At 32.6% G+C, this 18,153-nt stretch overlaps 1 pseudogene; it reads right to left on the bottom strand.

The window, feature by feature from the left end:
- Window positions 1-16,785: 16,785 nt before the first annotated feature.
- Window positions 16,786-17,700, bottom strand: LOC110654522 (germin-like protein subfamily 1 member 7; annotated as a pseudogene).
- Window positions 17,701-18,153: the final 453 nt, after the last annotated feature.

The raw sequence follows: 18,153 nt of genomic DNA, 5'->3' as shown, positions 1-18,153 counted from the left end.
AGAGTTATTGGATATAAGGTAGTCAAATGATGTCTCACCAATCCTAGAACAAATTTTCTAAACCTTTCGAGGCGAAATACCAGCTTGTACTTGAAAAGAGAGATGATTAGGCATTCTTTGATTTAAACCTTCTCATTTTAAACCTTTGGCCCTTTTCCTAATTAAAATTTATCCTTGCAAACCCCTTTGAGCCTTTTTATTCCTAATTTTTCTTGAAATCCTTATTGCTACCTAGCCAATGAACCAAACACTCCAACCCTTTTCATGAGGATAATTGAATATTAGGTACATAAAAAAAAGAGAGAAAAAGAAAAGAAAAGAGAAAAAAATATATACAATAAAAGGGAGAAGAAATGCTTGTCATCTTGTAAAAGTGCTAGAATATGTGTTTTTCATTATTGTCATTCAAATTGAAAGAAATCCACCCAAAGTATTAAAAGGAATGAGTTTGGGGGTAGCATTTTTAGGGACAATCATCAAAAGAAAATGCAAGATACAAGTTTAAAGTATCAAAATGTCCCTCCATTTTTATGTGTTTTGTAAATTATGCTAGCACTTGACAATCCTCATTGTATATTTCTCTCTCCCATATAAATATAAAAAAAATAATAATAATAATAAAATAAGAAATGTACCTTATGTTGTCAAGATTGAAAATATTCTCATGCTTTAAATCATTTTTACCCATCTTTCTTCTTAGCCTCATTTTGAACCCCATGGCCCCATTACATCTCTAAAAAGACCTTTGATCTCTTGATAGTACTTGCTACATTAGTGGAGATAGGAGTAGGGAATTTGCCTATGGGATTGGAAAATTATCCATTCATTCATTTAATTCCATCATTCTATATAGAGACACTTTGGTTATTGATTGTCCTAGAATTCCTTTTGAGCATGACTTTCTCTTTTGATTGGTTGGTTTGGGGATTTTGAATGATAATTGACTTGATGGCTAAGCGGTGAAAGCTTGGATAAGCATTAAATTCTTTGCATTTTGAAGGATGGGTATATGGATTGCTGGTATGGCTAAAGGTGTGTTAAGTTACTCTAATAGGTAATTTTCATAGCTCTTTGGATAAGGCACGCCTAAAAATTTTGTATCACATTTTAAAGTTTGCTTGAGGACAAGCAAAAGTTTGAGTTTGGGGGTATTTGATGCATACATTTTGCATAATCATTTAGGTTTAATTTCATAGCCATTTTATTTGATTATTAGTCATTTTTAGCTAATTTCATTAGTTAATTAGTTAGTTTTTCATAATTGTCAATTTTGGATTAATTTGTAATTTTTACTTTATTTTGTAGGAAAAATGGTGTTTTGGAAGGACTAAAAAGAAATTTTGCCATTGAGGAGTGATCTCTACAGCCAAATATGTCAAAAAAAAAGTTTCAAAGTTGAAATATGCATTGGCCAAATTGCGCATAACTCGCCGCATAAGCCATGCAGATCTGCATAAGGAGAAAAATCACTGTTCCAATACCTGCCGAATTGTGCATAAGGAGAGTGCATGGCTTATGCGGATTCACGCCCCCTTATGCAATCTCACGGAATTGTGCATAACCTATGCACCTGGTCATGCAGTTTCACATAAGTGAGCAGAAACCAGCCGAAAACTGCATAAGGGACTGCATGACTTATGCAGTCCACTTATGCAGTCCCACAAAGATTTCATTAATGAGCTGGCAGAAGATTCCCTCAGAAAATCCCTCCTAAAACACACCATTTTAGGGCTCCATGTCAGAAAATGCTATAAATAGCCCCATTTCCCATTTTAAAAAGGGGGGAAGAAAGAGAAGGAAGAGGAGAAGAAGGAGCGAAGAATCAAGAGACACAATCACCTCCCACACCATTTTCAACCAGATTTGAGGATTCCTTTCTTTTCTTACATTTTTCCTACATTCTAGTGTTGAGCTTTTTGTTTCTTAGCTTAGATTAAAGTTTTATTTCCATATTAAATCAGAATATCTTTTAAACATTATGGATAGTGAGTAGTTTTAGTAATATTTAGTTATTTTTGTGGATTTGAACTGGGTTAGTCCCAATTTAATGAATTTATGAGGTTTAATCCATTTCTTGTGTGCTTATTTACATGCTTAATGAAGGGCCCTATTAAGTTATGTTCTTAATCCTTGGTTGAAGCACCGAAAGGAGAAAACCAAGTGATAGTTAATCAAGAAATTGAACTTAATTAACTTAGATCTAGAAATAGACTAAAGGTTAAGAGGGTTTTAATAGATTGATTAAAGAACCTAATGGGTCTTGGTTAATTTTAACTCCACGAAAGTAGGATTAAGTTAATTAAGGTACTCTTTGTCTCACTTGAAAGAGTTTTCAAAGGATTTTAGAATTAATCTCCTTTAAACCCATAAATTTCATGGATTGGGCTAACTAGGAAAAATCCCAAAATGACTTAAATATGAACCCTTAACTCCAGAATCGTCTTTCATCAATTATTGCTTGGAATTTTACTTTTAAGTGTTTAGTTTAATCTCATTTTATTAATTTTCATTATTATCAATTTCTTTATTTTGCGAATTATTAAATTAGTCATTGTTTAAATTTAGTTTTGCATTTTCATACCTTATGTTTCAAATTCCTAAATTTCTTTTATTAATTTGATTAAAATACAATTTTAACATATTTTATTTTATATCAAAAATTCAATCATTAACACAACTCCTCGTGGGAACGATATCTTTTTCTATACTACTTGAACGACCCGTGCACTTGTGGTTGTGACACATCAATGTTGGTATTTACAAATATGATGGATGGAAAAGTAAAGAAAAACATGATAAGAGGACTAAAAATAGAAAAACCCAGGTAGAAGAACCCAAAACTCTGATTTCTGGAGCTCCCAAAGATGGTTGCAGCAGCTCCTCCCTCAGAAAAATGGCGTCCTCCTCCTCTCTCTATTTATAATTTTTTTTCTTTCCTTTGTTTCTTCCCGTTTCCTCTTGTGGCAAAAGCTAGAAAATGATGCTTTTATATGGTCCCAAAGGTTGCCCTAAAAATAGAAAAGAGCCAAGGAGTGGATAGGAAATGAGGTGTAAAATTATCCAAGTCAGCAGCATTATTCACGTTCTGGGCAGTCTGCTTAGGGTACAGCTTAACTCTAAGCAGCTTTTTCAATAAATTTCAGCCTCTGGTTTCACTGTCTGCTTAAGGTTAAGCAGACCCTCAGCAAATCTTGGCAGGCTTGGAATAAAATGGGTTTTCTGCTTATGCTTGACTTCCAGCTTGACCTGTGCTGCACCTTAAGCACTACTGCTTACCCTAAGCAGGATCTTAAGCAATTTTCGGCAGGTTTTGGGAAGAAAGCTTGAATGTGTAGGATTTAAGCCGTGCTTGACTTGCGGCTTGACCAGGCTTAAGGTTAAGCAATATAACATACCCTAAGCAACATTATAAGCAAAGTCTCAAGCAAATTTCGGCTAACTTGATCTTTCAAGGTTTGATTTCTTTAACTTTCCTCCATGCTCAAGGAGCTCCAAATTTCTTCAAATCACTTTCTAAATGCACTCATTGACCCTCAAGTTACCACAAAAACCTATTAAAAATAATAAAATTACAAAAATTAAATATAAAGTAACTAAAGTTAACAAATAAGCTAAAATAAAGCTAAAAATATAAAATACACTAAAATATAACGGCAAAATGGATGCAAAACTACCCTAAAATGCCTATATGAAATGAGTGTAACAAATTCCCCCAAACTCAAACCTTTGCTTATCCTCAAGCAAATTAAAAATAATTAATGTAATTTGGGATACCTTACCTTAAATTTATGAAAATTACTTATCCAAACTCTCAAGCTTACTTTTAGCCACCAAAAAACCATATACCAAATTTCAAGGTACAAAGAATTCAATCCTTACCAAAGTTATCACTGTTTAGCCTTGGGTCAATTATCCATATCATCAAGCCCAAACCAATCATTCACAAAGAATAATCATGCTTAAACAGACTATAGAGTAATCCATAAACTAAAGTGTCTCAAATAATGATGGAAGTAAATGAATGGATTAATGATATCCCAATCCCATATTCCAATCTCCACTAATGTAGCAAAACACCATCAAAAGATCAAAAGGACTTTCAAGGGTTGTAATGGGGCTAAGGGGTGATAATGTAGCTAACAAGGAAAGGATAAAGGTAACAAAATATGAGAGTAATTAAATTATTAAAAGATTAAGACACACAAATTTTTTTTCTTTTTTTTTTTTTAATAATCAAATGGGAGAAGGAACTTTACAACTATTCACCAATGCTAGCATATAATTTTGAAGCTTTTGGAGGGACTACATAAATAACATTAACTTTGAATTACAATTGTCCCTTTCAATTCACCCCCAAACTCATTTCTTTGTGTACTTGGGTGGTGAATTTCTTTACATACCATAATTGAATTTGCTAGCCTTTTTTATTTTAGTCACTTCTCCCAACTAATTATTATATTTTTTTCTTTTTCTTTTTCTTTTTATATTTTTTTATTATTATTATTATTTTTTTTTTTTTAAGTGTATCTATCACTCAAAGAATTATTCTAATGGAGGGTAGGTAAGTGGGATAAATGTCTCAAATTGGTTCCAAAGGAAAATTTTAAAGTGAGGTTGGCTAAGGCTAAAATATGGGTTTAAAATTCAAAGAATGCCTAGATCATTTCTTTTTTTCAAGTGCATGCTATGATTTCACCTTAAAAGGTTTAGAAGGATTATTTTAGGATTGGTGAGACATTAATTAGCTACTTCTTACCCTAGAGTTTTCTCTAAGCACTCAAACTCAATGTGATTGATTGGGTGACCCTTGGCTAAGAAGATATAAACTAAGGTAAGGATCTAATAACCTTGCGCCTATCCAGAACTTTCAATCCATCAAACCCTTCTAAAAGTAAGCTCAATTGCTCTTCAAAGCAATTATCAATCCTCTAAGGACAAGGTAAAAAATTATTTTTATGATATGCATGATCCTAAAATGAATGCATAAATCAAATTAAAACTAAGTGTAATCTATATGAAAATTATATGCAAATGTATGTGTATGAGTATAGACATGTGTGTGGTATATGTATAAGTGTATGAATTATCTATATATGAATAAATGAAATGCAATAAATGAATGAATGAAAATTTTAAAGAAAATTTTAAAAATTTTGCAAAAATTTTGCCCTCACACCCAAACTCAAATGAAACATTGTCCTCAATGTCTAAAATGAATGCAATGATGGGCAAAATTGTGTGAACTAATCAATTAATGAAATATATACAATTGGGGATTAAATCAATATAAGCTCAAGAATTCCAAAATTAGCTCAAAATGATATTAACAATGAAGCTTTAGAGAGAAAAATGTGAAAAAGTATCCCAAATGTATGAATTTGCACTGTTTAAGATGTTGCTTAACCTGTTGCGTAGGGTAAGCAAAAGCATAAGCATTGGCAATATACCATAAGCATAAATAGTAGAAGAGTAAGCTGTTACCTCAAAATGATGTTAAACATATGCAGCTCAAAGTAAATTGTGCAACTCATCAATATCAACAAAATTAGGACTGAATAAAAGATAATGTACAAAAATAATGTGCAAGAAGATGAAAAAGTGTAATGAAATAAGAACTAATAGTTAAATCAAGAATTAAACTAAAAAGCATTCATAGAATAACTATATCCATATAAGAAGATAAAATAAAATAAACTAAACTAAAGGAAATGAATGCAAATATAATCATAAAAACTAATTACCAAAGTATTGCAACTATTACTAAAGTTTGAAGATTAAAATAAACAGATTACAAAATAAATTTAAAACAGAAACTAAAACTGAATTGAAGAACTAAAACTAGTACTAAACTACTGCTACTGTTCAAGCTCTACTGTCAAGGCTTTAATGTTGTTCAGCTTGCTGCTGATGGGTCTACTAGTGGCATAAGGCATTTTGATGGGGTAAGCACAAAATTACTTAAGGTTAAGCATGACTTGCATAGGGTAGTTGCTTAGGTTAAGCATGTAGCAATTGCTGAAATTAAAGATTCTGGGTAATGCTTAGGGTCTGCACAAATTTGCTTAGGGTTAAGCAGAATTTACATAGGGTATATGCATAAATTAATTGGGATTTGTCTTGGGTATTCCAATTTTAAGGGAAAATAGAGTTTGAAGGTGATTGATTCTAAATTCCTTTGATATCTTTTTCAAGCAAACCAAAGTGTATTCTAAAATAACCAAACCTACTTTCGTACAATGTTTGATTAATTTAAAACCCATTAAGTTTTGTAATAAATCATTAATTTCTCTTTAAACCCTAGTAATAAGTACATAATTTATTAATTTTACTCCCATCACATTTAGTGTTTTTAGTGTGTTTTTATGTTTAATTCAGTTGGTTAAGTATAATTATCTATTAGGCATATATTTAGAGAGTTGTTGAAATAATTATGTTAAATAGAGAATTTTAACTCTTGCTGTATTTTTCAGGGTTTTGGTGAAGTTTCGGAGCATAGAAGTGTGGAAGGAAGCTTGGAAAGGTCGAAAGATTGAGAAGCATTGTTGAAATAAAGTACAGGGGTCGTGTAAGCACAACCACAGACCTGTATAACATTATGCCAGAAGAAATCCAGAGAACCGAGGAAGAAACAAAGTACACGGGCTGTGTAATTTGACCTGTGTAAATCTTGGAGACCCTTGCAACTTTCTGTGCTGATACAAAATAGACCCACTCAACTCCAGTAAGTTACACGGCCCTGGGCTATGTAGTGATACACGGGCCGTGTATCCATCGACAGTCAATTTCCTGATTTTGCTCCAATTGCAGTTTTTGACAGAGACTCTAAAAAAAAAAAAAAAAACCCTAACCCTAGACCATTTATTATAAATAGAAGAGATAGCAGCCGTCTCAAACAAAAACAAGAGAGACGCCTCCAACACAATTCAGCAGCCTCTCCATTCTCTTTCTTTTAGATTTCTTTATTTTATTTCTCTGTAAGCCATGAACATGAGTGGCTAAGTTTTTAATTTAGTTCAAGGGATTCAAGTTATTTTGCTTGATTTGTGAGACCAGGTTCTTAATTTAATTTATGTCTTTTTGAATATCTATTGTTTTCTTATTTATTTGTCTTTGATATATTGAATGATTTGCTAAAAAGGCCTATTAGTTGATTGTTTGATGAGATCAATTGCTAGTTCATCTTCATAATCCGTAATTGTTGTGTAAGATTGAACATGAGTAGCAATTAAGTTTTATTGATTATGATCCCAGTTTTCGATAATAACCTAAGGAAACAATAGGATGCATTAAATGATTTATGCTTCATAAATTATTGCTCAGCTTAACTATTTCCTTTTCTTAAAGCAGTTATTAATTTGATGAGGATTGTTTAATACCAACTCAATTAATAATTAGAGTCAATAAGAGTGCTAGGCTCGAATTGATGAGTATAGGGAAGTCAGGGGTTTACCTCGCTGTTTGGTAAATCTACGTTAAGTATTCAATAAGAGATAAGTGTATTTCTTTTGTCTATGATCAAATCAATATATTGGAATGAGAATTACCTTGGACTGAAGTTTGTTTAAATTAAGATTTTCCTATTTAGTTCTTTAATTTTTTATTTCTTTGGATTGTGAATTAAACCCCCCCCCCCCCAATCTTTGTTTCCTTTTACATTACACAAGCGCACGAAGTTTAATAATTCAGTCTCTAGGATTCGACCTGGACTTACCATTTATTGCAGAAAATATTTCATAATTAGTGAATTCAGTTAATTTAATTTCTGGTGGATTCAACACCCACCACCTAGTTTATTTCTAAATCTAAGTAATTTTAAGTTTCAATCCTTAATTATCTATCAATAACTTTACCTTTCAGTCCTTCAATCAAATATTAACACAATACCCAATTGGTACCAACATTAGGCAAGTAAAACAAGCACACAAGGAAGGAATCAAAACTCATATTTATATAAAATATGAAAATACCCAGTCCAAATCCACAAATTAATCTAAAACATATTTCCCCAACTCTGAAATCCAAAGAGTTTACTCACTCATGTTAGTATTTACAAGAAAGATTGATGGAAAAGTAAAGAAAAACATGATAAGAGGACTAAAAATAGAAAAACCCAAGTAGAAGAACCCAAAACTCTGATTTCTGGAGCTCCCAAAAATGGTTGCAGCAGCTCCTCCCTCAGAAAAATGGCATCCTCCTCCTCTCTCTATTTATAATTTTTTTCTTTCCTTTGTTTCTTCCCGTTTCCTCTTGTGGCAAAACCTAGAAAATGATGTTTTTATTGTCACACCCCGGCTTAGTGGGCCCCAGCTCAAGCCCCTCTAGTGAGCCTTCTTGCCAGCGTACCCTTCTAGAGGCCGGACCTGCGACTCAATTGGTGAGAGGCGAAGCAAACCCATGAGTGATAAGGGTTCGAATCCTAGCTCTGCAGAAGCGAAGGGATTTAATTCCACAAAGCGGACAGTACCTTGTGAGTCACAGGTCCGGCCTCTAGAAGGGTACGCTGGCAAGAAGGCCACCCATAGAGGGGCTTGAGCTGGGGCCCCCTAAGCCGGGGTGTGACATTTATATGGTCCCAAAGGTTGCCCTAAAAATAGATAAGAGCTAAGGAGTGGATAGTAAATGAGGTATAAAATTATCCAAGTCAGCAACATTATTCATGTTATGGGCAGTCTGCTTAGGGTACTGCTTAACCTTAAGCAGCTTCTTCAGCAAATTTCAGGCTCTGGTTGCACTGTCTGCTTAAAGTTAAGCAGACCCTCAGCAAATCTCGGCAGGCTTAGAATAAAATGGGTTTTTCTCCTCATGCTTGACTTCTAGCTTGACCTGTGCTGCACCTTAAGCACTACTGCTTACCCTAAGCAGGATCTCAAGCAGGATCTTAAGCAATTCTCAGCAGGTTTTTGGGATGAAAGCTTGAATGTGTAGGATTTAAGCTGTGCTTAACTTGCGGCTTGACCAGGCTTAAGGTTAAGCAATATGACATACCCTAAGCAACATCATAAGCAAAGTCTCAAGCAAATTTTAGCTAACTTGATCTTTCAAGGCTTGATTTCTTTAACTTTCCTCTATGCTCAAGGAGCTCCAAATTTCTTCAAATCACTTTCTAATGCACTCATTGACCCTCAATTTGCCACAAAAACCTATTAAAAACAATAAAATTACAAAAATTAAATATAAAGTAACTAAAGTTAACAAATAAGCTAAAATAAAGCTAAAAGCATAAAATATACTAAAATATAAGGGCAAAATGGATGCAAAACTACCCTAAAATGCCTATATGAAATGAGTGCAAAAAATATATATAATAATTTTGAGAGTTTAGTTTACCCTCCACATACTCATAACAATACTATTTCAAATGGGAGCTCAGCTCCCTCATTCAACCTAATAATCATCCATGCATACTCATATATCATGCTTACAATTTCAGTTAATTCATACATAACAGATCCAAATGAATGCATCACTAATAATAATAATATATGCGGAGTTCTAGAACAGAATAAAAGGACAAAATACAATTAAATTCTGATAATAGACCTGCAAAGAAGAGAGCAGGTTAAACTTAATAAAGGGCCTCTTGTATCCTAGAAAAATAAGTGAACAGGAGTGAGCATTCAACTCAGAGAGTAAAATACTGATTTTAAGTACAATTTCTATAGCCATCTAAAGCTAATGTGTCTTAAAAAGTGAAATGCAACACCTTCATAGTTTTTATACAAATACATCATAAACAACAAAAACGTAATTTGGAACACTCACACACCCATAAAATATTCAAATAGTACATATATGGGAGTTGATCCCCTACACAACTCTCTTAATCCAATCTCTGCTAGTGAGTACATCTCAAATCGGACGAATAGACCAAATGCGGGGGCCAGTGAGATCATCTCAAGCCGTTCCTACCTCGACTTATCCATAAAAGGATCGGGTCCCAGTGAGTCAAGCTCCAACCATATCTACCCGTCCTATCCATATCCAATATCGCACGCCAATACACGCATATTGCTCCAAATTACCATAAAACAATATCCTTAACATTTCATCAAACAAAGATGCAATATAAAATGTGTCTAGTATTTAATTACATAAATATATATATTTATAAGTGATGCATGGGCATGCCTGAATATATAATAATATTGAAATTATAATTAAAATTAATATTTTACTCACAGACGTAAACCAAGGTAACTGTGGTTGTTGAGCGGAGGAGGAAGGCTATCCCAGCCTACTTGACAATTATATTATAATTATTTAATATAATTGACTCAATACAAGTTTAAAAAGAATCAAAGACACTCTAAGTTGTGTTGTAAAATCCGACAAAGTTTCCCTTATACCTAGAATCTATTCAACTTGCAAAAGAGCTCAAAAATATATTTTTAGATTCACAAGTAACACAACCTTATCTCAATCACATCAAATAGCCCCTCTTGGGCCCATCCAAACAGTCAACAACCACAATTTTGAAAAATTACAATTTAGTCCCTACAACTAACCCTTTTGGCAAAAACTATCCAAATGAGCTCTAAAAATTTTAAAATTTTGCCCCATGGTCCTTAGCAATATTACTAAGCTAATATAAAAGGAATTATAATTTTCTAACTACCCACGAATATTTTATGAAATTTTATTCTAAATCCAACATTATAAAATTGAAGAAGCTCAAAGTTCGGGTTTACCTATGCCAATTATGATGCTTGAAACACGTCCGGGGGGTCTAAAAATGGTGGAGTAGCCTATAACCCAATTCCGAAGTGATTTCGGTAACTTATCTGCTTAGCTCGAAATTGTAGATCCAGGCGACGGTCAAATTGTCACGAAACGAAAGTACCTACGCAAAGCTCACAACACCAGGGATTAGACTAAAAAATTTATATTTACATATAAAATAATTATTTGAAAATTAGGGGTGTTACATTAGATGGTATCAGAGCCAGACCCCCTCCAGTAGATGTGTGGTTCAGGGACAAACCAGGCAGAAGCTGGTGGGTCTGTAACATCCCATGCGGAAAGGGAAGGTCTCGGCTGGAGCGGTCCTCTGGGAGGGCAAGACTCAATAGTGCCTTTGTCTAAATTGGGGAACAGGAATGAACCGAATCATACATTGAAATGGGAGAAACTAATAACTAAAGGTGCCTTTTAGTGGAATGGCCTGGATAGTTGGAAGAACTTTGGGGTTAAGCGTGCTTTCTTGAGAGAAATCCTAGGATAGGTGACCTCTTAGGAAGTTCTCCATTCCACCTATGGGACAAAACCGTGAGACTCAGGATAGGGTGGGTCAAAGCAGACAATTCCTCTAGTGGTTGGAATATGGATGTTACAGAAACATACATGTGTAATTAATATTTTTTTTTTTTAAGTTCTACTTTAATATGGTGTTGGACCAGAGATGACCGTTTCTGGGCATATTTTATGATTAATTATTAGGATAGATTATATATGAAATAAATTAAAACTTTGAAAGTTTTTATTAAATTTAAATAGAGATTATGATTTCGCAATTCTACAGAAAGAAAATACTCAATCAAAAAGTTCAATTCATAAATCAGAGGCAAAATGAAAATTCAAAATTTTGTGCTTTTTTTTGAAATTTTATTTAAATATTTTTAATTAGTTCATTAATTTAATAATTATTTTGACAATAATTTTAAATTTGATAATCAATAATTTGATAGAATTAATCGAACGAAATATTTTAACCTTAGCTCCATTATCAATGTTAACTAGCCGTTAGTTTGATATAGTGATCACCAAAGATTTTGGAGTGAAATTAATCTGAATGGATATATACAGTTGAATAAAGTTCTATATATCTTGATAGTAAATAGTAATTCAATATATGAATATAACTGTTTGACTTAATTTATAAAAATTAATTTATAAATACTAAATATTTATAAGTTAATTTGAACTTATAAATATTTAAAATTTTAAGCAATTATATATTTGATTAAAGTGCTTATAAGTGACTGATAAATATATAGTTAATATGTTTAATAAAAAATAATTTATAAACACATTTATTATTGAAATTACTAAAAATAATGTTAAATGAGATATGTGGTGAAATTTTAAAAATTAAACAAAAATAATATGTTAAGATATTTTATCAAACTAGATTATAAGTATAGGATTTGTGAGGAACCAAAAAAAAAAAACTAGTCTCCCCCAGTTAGTTTTTTATTTTTTTGTTATAAACATAACTTATAAGTCTAAAAAATACTGTAAACAAACAGATAAGCTTATTTTAAAAGTTTAGAAACTGGTTTGACTAAATTATAAGTTAAGATAAATACCCTATTATATTTATATCAATTTTAAAAAATATATTATTTTTATTATTCTTCAATACTATTGTTCATTACCATATATAATTTGAATAATAAAGAGAGAAATAAAACTTTATTATAAATCAATTAATTTGATAGCACTAGTTCACCAAACACAATTATATATATATGTACAGTAAAAAATATCTCATTAAAAATATACACATTTTTTTCGTCTTCTATATATATAATTTCACAATAATTACAATTTACTTTTCCCATATAATGAAAAAAGTTATATTCGATGAAATTTAAATATTATCTTATACAAGAAAGAGGTCGAATTAATTGATAAACTATAATTATTATTTTATGTAAATTATACCATCCTTGTGACGCCCCTTACCCATCTACTATATAACCGAGCAAGAAGTGCCACATTCGGTGTCGGAACGCCCTATCTTGTTTAATCATATCTATTGTAAACTTTTGATGTTATTTAAAACATGTATTCAATGTGTAGAATTTTTTTTTTTTTTTATATCTTATTTCTATGGAGACCCGGACAGAGCCTCCTCTATTTTATTAGCATCTAGCGGGTTCCACTAATCACCTGTTAACATGTCCATATTCATTTCACACATTTCCATATCATATTCTCTTTTATCATATCATTCACAACTATTTATGAGATCTCAAAATGAAGTATCATTTATTGCATTCATATGGAAATTCATAGATAATAAATTATAAGTTTTCATTTCAATCTCAAGTTTAATTACAAGTCCAAAATGAAATACATTATGACTAGACATAATGAACCAAAATACTAGTCTATACATTGGCCCTACCAAAATACAAAAGACTGATGAGGTGACTCTGGTCGGTGGCAAATCTGATCAGAACTCTATCCGAACACTACTGTGGCGGCTGTTGATCTTCAGTACCTACGCGATGGAAAACCAACACGCTAAGCATAACGTTTAGTGGTGCATAATTTATAATAACAATAATTAAACAATTGAATTTATATATGCAAATCATAATTTTTGGGTCTTTTATATTTTTATTGCTCTTGGAAAATAATTAACATTATCGGGATCTTTTATGATTACTTATTGTATTTTAAGTTTTAATTAATTTTTATCAGTGCCCAAAAAACCTATAACAAATTATAAAAGCTTGATGCATAGGTGTATACTGATCAGACAGCCATATGTCTGTCCAATATACGTCTGTCAGGCAGAGGCCAACTGTCGGTCACGAGAACCACTGTCAGGCTTGTAAAGCCAGAAATAAAGTCAGGCACAATGGTCAATGGGTAGGCATATAGCCTGTAGAATAATCATATCAGACATATATTGTCAGTTCATGATTTGCTCTGTAAGCAGTACTGCTATCTGTGGTCCCTAATTGGTATACCAATCGATCCAACTATATACATATAAGCCTAGGCATACTTTGGGCAAATTAGTACTATTAAGCACTTATAGTTTTATTATTTCATGCTATGTACTATTAAGGGTTTATAACATATTTTTATTTCACTTCATGTACTACCCATGCTTTATACCATTTCCATGTTATTATAATGGAAACATAAGTCCCAAGCACTTATTCGTATAACTTATGTATTTATCACTCTCATTATTTTATGTCATGTACTATACGTATTTATAGTAATGTTATTTCATATATGATGAAAACATAGTTTCCAAGTGTATTTTCCTATGACTTATGTGTTTAGCAAACCATTTAGGTAAATTTACATTTTATGTATCAACTAATTTCATGTCACCTTGTAGTGGAAAAGTAGGTCCCACATACCTATTTCATGTAATTTAGCATGTAGAGACTTATTAGAGATAAGTCCTTACTTAAAACAATTTAATTCAAAATCCTTTTTTTAGGTTCAGTTTTACTGTTTTGACTTTACATATCACATTGAGTAATTACACGTTATTACTTATTTCTTTGAAATGTATATATTACTTTATAGTGGGAAAATAGGTCCCACATACCCTTTTATGTGGTTTAGTGTTTAATAGCTTGTTAGGGTTAAATTCCTACTATAAGATAATTTATCTCATGGACCTTTCTTTGGTTTCAATTTTGTGTCTTACTTTTACCTATCCCTATGGTCAGTTTGTAGCCACTGTTTGGCCACACTTCCTTCATAGAAGTTGTTCTTCTATGTCTTATTTTTATTTTTCCTTTTCAATCATGTCAATTTGATTTTTAGAACTCAAATTATGGTCGGATGACCATAACTGACTCATTCCCAGATTCTGGTTCCTTAACTAAGCAGCTTTTTGACTTAAATTTTACCTAATTAATGGAACAGGTTGTAGTCACTTTTAGGCATGGTGATCTTCATAAAATTTGTTTCCCTATGTCTTATGATAATTTAGAAATTTGTATCACAATTTTTCAAGTTTTGTGGAATTATTTATAGCCAATTAACTGATCTGGGTTCATGTACCGTGTGCCAACAGGGGCTCAGTTCAGGACAATGACTGCAGGTCACTTTTTGAGATTCTTAAATTCATAATTTGAGGAAGGTTCCTAAAACAAAGTTGTAGCCCTGTTTCTCAGGTTTCTGGGGTATGGCTCATCTCAATTAGATTTTGCTAGTGGGAGTTATGACTAAAAGACTGTTCTGGGGTCAAGAAAAGTTTGGTCAAATTCCAGGTTTTGCTGTAGTAAATTGTTCTAACTATTTGACCTAGTTCTCTTGATTTTTGGGTTTTGGTCAAAATACCAATTTTGTAGGTATGTGTCTTGTTGACATTTTGCCACTGGTTTCACTACATTTGAGTTCTTGTAAACCAAGTTATGGCCATTTTTCCAAAACTGGTCGAGTAAGTTCATGTCCAAAAATTTCTGGGCAACACAGGTCTGGATAGTTTTGTAACCCAACTTGGGCTAGCAATTTGGCATGGTTCTTGGCATTTCTGAGTTCGGTGGTCTTCATGAAAATTGTAGCCATATCTAAGCTTTCCAATGGTATCAAATTCAGGTCATTTGCACCAGTATAGAGGGAGTTATGACCAAATGAATATGTACTGTTCATTTGGTCATTTTCTGGGTTTTATGTAAGGTCATTCAGATTTGGGCAATGTTTAGGTCAAGTTTTGGATAGAATTTGGGCATAGTTTCTTTATGGAAAATGGGCTATTTTAGCTCTATAGTTTCACCTCCAATTGGCCTCATACCAATTGGAGTAACACACAATCAGTTATGGTTCATCAAACACACTGGACTCATTGAGTCCCAAACCTACAGAAAATGGCACTCCCAATATTCAATCTCCTCCAACTTACTTCAATTTGACATTCAAGGCACATCTAAATATCATCAACACATCTCAACAATCCCAATTGCAAGGTATAATACAAAAGTACTCAAGTTAGGTCAAACCCTAACTCACAATTTCGACCTCATGAAACTTCAATGTAAATCAACTTCTAATACTTATAAATGCATCAATCAACATCACTAAATCACTTTATATACACTAAAGTCATCAAAGACCATCACTCACCATGGGTACCAAAAATTCACTCCCCTCATAACTCACCAATTTCTTTTAGTTTCTTACAAATTTCACTTCATTTTAACCTTAACTCAAGGATTAATAAAGGAAGAAAGGAAGATTAGGCACTAACCTTTTGTGACCCAACTTCAAACTTTAACTTTTCTTCTTCTTATGGGTATCTAAAGTTTTCTTATGGAGTGGGGAGGATTTTTAATGAAAGGGGACTATGGGTTTTGGTGGATAAATGAAGAGAAACTCAAGCTCAAAGTTTGAGCAAAAATGGTGGAGGGGAGAGAACAATGGAGATGGCAAGGAGAGAGAGAAGAGGAAGATGAAGAAGACTTGAGGTTGGTGAATTTTTGTCTCTTGTGTCTTATATAAATTCTATAATTATTTTACTTTATTTTTTTTTAAAATGCCATAAGTCTATTTTCTTTCTTTTCTTTTCTTTTCTTTTCTTCTTCTTTCTCTTCTCATTTTCCAAATTCAAATTCATAAATTTAATTTATGTTAATTATTTTATTTCCTAATTTTAATTTGACATTTAGGTCAAAATTCACCTCTAGGGGTGAAATGACCAAAATGCCCTTCACGGTGCTCATCGAGTTATTTTTATTATTTTATACCAATTCATAAATTCTCTAAATTTTATTTTATTTTTCAAAAATTTTCCTCTATTTTTTTTTATTTCATTAATTTATGCCTCCTCACTATAGTTTAAGTGTAGTTCCAGACATCCTAACTGTCCGAACAGACATTAGTTGTCGAAACAGTAAAATGTACGGACTACCTACAGTGAGGGAATTACAATCCTCAAAAATATACATAGAAATTTAATTAAGGCATAAACAAACTAAAAGCATCTCTTTATTGAATTAATACTTATGGCAATACAGGGAATGTAGACACCATTATAAATAAGTTATTTTATGCATGTCCTTATAATTAATTGCTTTCCCATAACAAATTTTAAAGATAGTTGACAACATTCTTGTCTAATTGGAAGGCCTTAACTAGAACATCAGGATTAATGGGTGGATTAGAAGCAAACAATGCATTTGCAATAGTGATAACACCAGGGTTTTGGCTGCTTAGACCAGCGAAGGAAATTGCATTTGTCTTTCCAACATTGAACTGGAAGTGAATGAGACTGATTGGAAACACAAAAACATCCCCTGGATATAACACTTTAGTGATAAGGCGATAAGGGTTGGATGTCACAAAGCCAACATAAGATGACTACTAAGATATCTGTGGCACAAGGGTGAGTGTGAGGAGGATTTAAGCCACCATTGGGTGCTAGGTCTAACTGAACCAGAGAAATGCCAAGAGTATTAAGTCCTGGTATTTTATCAACATTCATGAGGGTGACATTCGATCCAACTCAATTTCCTGTATTTTCAAGAATGTTAAGTCCCGAAAATGAGAAATCATCAGCTACAGTGAGGTTTGGGTTCTTGCAGAACTTCCTGTTGACAAACACTGCATTAAAGAAATGTTGTGTTTATCACAAGTATCATGCATGTATCAAAATAGGAAAGAATTTCAAAATAATGGCCTTTATATATATATATATATATATATATATATATATATATATATATATATATATATATAAAGTTGTTGAGGATTTTGCCAATGAACTTTGTTTATTTTCGGAAGAGCTTCTTCTTGGAAAGTGTCCTCTTCATCAGAGGATTGTTCTATTACATTGATAGAGGCTTCAGGATTGTCTGGATTTATAGCCAAATTACCTAGACTAAAACTAAGCAGAGAATCTTGGAAGTCATAGAAGTGAGCATCATCGACATAGGCCAATGAGAAAGCCAAAGCCAAAGCTAAAGCTAATACTGCCAAAGCTGCTAGGAACCGAGTACCTTCCATTTTTTTCCAATGGAAGAGTGTCTTTAGCTTATTTCTTATGAGTGCAAGGTGCGAAAAGCCTCGCTGGTGTTGATGACTATTTATAGGTGAAAGTCTCTGATTTATTCAATGTTATACCTTACACAAACTTAGCTGATGAACTAGTTTTTAATGGTTTTTGTTATTTTTTATGGTTTGAAATTTGGATGTGTTTCATGGACCCAAATTGTGACCTAACCTAAAAGCTTCGCGCTGCCACTCGATTGGGATAAAAAGTGATATCTGTGGTGGTAGCAGAAGGCACAGGCCAATATGGATCAATATAAATATTGTAATATTCTACTCTTTGCAGTAGAGTTGTGAGATATTCAGAAAATAAACTAGAATTAGAGTTTGAGAGTTCTGAGTAATTGTATCTTATTCTTTTTTTATCATAGTGGATCTTTGTCTCTTGTCTTGCTCGTGAACGTAGAT

The sequence above is a fragment of the Hevea brasiliensis genome, chromosome 5, assembly GCF_030052815.1.
Source record: "Hevea brasiliensis isolate MT/VB/25A 57/8 chromosome 5, ASM3005281v1, whole genome shotgun sequence".
NCBI classification, from domain to species: Eukaryota; Viridiplantae; Streptophyta; class Magnoliopsida; order Malpighiales; family Euphorbiaceae; genus Hevea; species Hevea brasiliensis.
Note: the sequence above shows the minus strand (reverse complement) of the source record. Positions and strands in the feature narration are given on the sequence as shown.